Raw genomic sequence first — 2905 nt, 5'->3', positions numbered from 1 at the left:
TATCAAATAAATCTGCTCACCTGCAATTTATAATGGCGCATTGTAGTCACCTTCGTGCACGAAAGTTCGTTCAATCTCAGCTGCTCAACATTTTCAGTTATTTGCTGTTGAATCGCCGATTTTCAAAATGCAAATGATCTGTTTACTTTATTTTCAAAGAACAGTTTGTTTTGTTATTGTTTGGTTGGTGTCTTGTATGAAACTGCGACATTGCGCAATTTATTGAACAGACTTGTTTAAGATCACACAGCGTAATTTGGGTGGCATTTTATTTCGTATTTTTAAATCATCTTTTTATTTTTGACTATCTGTAAATTTAGTTTCCTGCTCTTAATTGTGAATGCATACTTGATGGTTTTAAATGCTCCTGAAATTAAGTGCTGCTTGACGAGCCTATATAGTATTGTGTTCATGTATGTGACGTCACTGAAGGCCTAAGGTTGAAATGCACGGCCCGCCACTGCTTGTGACCCATACAAGAGCAACTCAAACAATAGCTCACCAAAGTATGGTAATTTAACGTCACAATTGGAAGTACCGGTTCCGGTGGCAAATTGAATATTGTCCATCCATCCATTTTGTGCATGCTATTTACTGCATGCCAGCCTATCCGAGTTGACTTTGGGTGAAAGGTGGGGTTAACCCCAGACTGCTTGCAAGTCAATAAAACATTAATTACTCTAATTTCAGCTCTAAAATGTATGTCATTGTGGAGTAAAACATTTTTACTGGCAAATCCGTTTGAACATAGCCGCAAGTACGTTTGAACGTATTTAAATATGTTTGTACTTATTTGCAAGCACATTTGAATGTACTTGTAAATACGCTGAAACCTACTGGTACATTTTCAATGCTAAAAATGTAGCATTTTTATCCCATAATGCCATGGGGTGTTGGAATGCACATCTAAAAAAACAGTGTTTGTTTTTAGCATTGAGCCTCTATTTAAGGAAGTAAACATTGTTTATTCATAATTTTATGATTTTATCATGATGTCTGGAATTCATGATTTTCATTTGTCATTTTTTTCCTACAATGTCATGAGCTATTGACTTGTGCATGCGCATACCCCGCGGCATTATGGGAGAAATACTGAACGGATATCATGCGCTGAAGATATAATAAAAGCATGAAATATATTTCCATTTGTTGGAACGTATCTGCCAGTCAAATATTTTTACTCCACATTAGCAGTTTGACGCTTCCATATTTGTATCGAACCTACAGATAATACTAATACTCATACTAAGTACACAGAAATCTTGACATCTTGCCATAAGAATGACAAACAGTCATTCCAATAATATACCAATGGAGAAAATACAATCATAATAAATTGTGATTTTCTGGATAATGTTGAAGGATAATGCCTGGAAGCATCACCATTTCCGTTTTTAACCCTTTCAGTGCCAAAGTAGCAACAGTGCAAGAAGCAACATTTACAATATACCATTCTCTGGAAGCAATTTCAAACTGCGTGCTTTTGAAAAATCAAACCTGAATATTTTATTGAAAAAAAAACCCCCTGACGCCTAAAGGGTTAACATTAATTCAGCGAGTTCACAACGTGATAACAAAGTGACATTCCTAAAGTAATTTAACCTTTTAAGTCTTTTTTTTTTTTGGTAACGTAGTGTAGTACTCTGAGCATGTGTGCGTGCGTGTAGGTGAAGGGAGGCTGTGGCCTGTGTGTGTGCAGTGCCTGGGGCCTGCCCGCCGCTTGCCTGCCTGTCTTCCTACCCGCCTCCCTCCCTCCTCCCCGACTGCCGAGCAAGAGAAAAGCCGCCGATGCAACAAGTCCTCCATTGACTCTCAGCTTTGTAAACTGCCTGCAATGCCTGCGTGTTTCGACGCCTTCTGCTTTTTCCACGAACCGGCCAGCCACTGTTCGGAAACCCCACCGATGCTTCCGTTTGAGGGAAGAAAACAACATTTGTATCTTGGGAATCGCAACTCAAAGTGGAAGGAAAGCGACACCGGAGGCTCTGAGGTGCACACGACAAACACTTAATACTTTCATATTCTTGGAGATACACTGAAAAAATGTGCTTTATGTGAGTGAGTTTACTGTATCTTCCTCTCGATGTCGACGAAACTGTTTTTGAGCACTTGGAGCTGTTCGTCCGGCGGTTTACAAGCGAAAAGCGGAGGAGGGGACTCCGCCTGGATAACTTACCTCGATTCATTGGCCTTGTAATCGCTAAATTCCCCCACTTTTGCGCACACGGGTGCATCCGCAGCATGTGGAAGGTCCCCCGGCAACTTGGGAGCGTCCACTCGGTTTTGGTTTGACGGAGAATCGGGCGTGCTGAGTGCGTAAAATGCGCCGGGTCCCTCCAAGGATGCGAAATATGCGCGGAATGGGAGCAGGAATGAAATGAACGCGGTGGACTGAGTTGAACGGGGCGGGGTGACTGGCGTCACCCTGGATGGATGAAATGGAGTGAGAGAGAGAGCGAGAGAGAGATGGGAGGATGGGTGGCAAAAAAAAAGAACGAAAGAGCTGGCTGGGGGGAAGGGACCTGACTGTAGTGGAGGCACACGGCTGTGTTGAACAACAAAAGAAAGAGTGCGGCGCCCAAACTCTTTCAATGGACCAAGAGAATAAGAGCAAGCAGCTGACAGCAACTCCAAGCAGCGTCAAACAAAACACTGACAACCATGGCCGGCTGTAACATTTTCAACTTTCCTTGCTACATGAAGACAAGTTGCTTAGCCATTACTGTTACAAACTAAAAGTACTCTTTTGGAAAGAAAAACGAGCATTTCAACACTTATTTTTCTCGTTTTATTGATATTATATAAATGTAGAATTAACTAATTTTTCTCGATTTAAGTTTAAAAAAAGAATGCAGATATTTGGCAACATGTTCATTATATTGGATAAAACAGACATGCTTAAGTT

At 41.2% G+C, this 2905-nt stretch overlaps 1 protein-coding gene across 2 annotated transcripts in view; it reads right to left on the bottom strand.

The window, feature by feature from the left end:
* The window catches only part of LOC109520757 (transcriptional enhancer factor TEF-1-like), a 75289-nt gene extending 72819 nt beyond the window's left edge, over positions 1 to 2470 (bottom strand). Inside the window, exon 1 of one of the 2 annotated variants that reach the window (XM_019878219.1) lies at positions 2177 to 2470. The gene's annotated coding sequence lies outside the window, so the exon portion shown is untranslated. The remainder of the gene's footprint in view (positions 1 to 2176) is intronic. The other variant, XM_019878217.1, reaches the window with a different exon arrangement.
* Positions 2471 to 2905: the final 435 nt, after the last annotated feature.

Source organism: Hippocampus comes, unplaced genomic scaffold (assembly GCF_001891065.2).
Source record: "Hippocampus comes isolate QL1 unplaced genomic scaffold, H_comes_QL1_v1.1 scaffold37, whole genome shotgun sequence".
Taxonomy (NCBI): domain Eukaryota; kingdom Metazoa; phylum Chordata; class Actinopteri; order Syngnathiformes; family Syngnathidae; genus Hippocampus; species Hippocampus comes.
The sequence above is the reverse complement of the archived record's forward strand: the minus strand, read 5'-3'. Positions and strand labels throughout refer to the sequence as shown.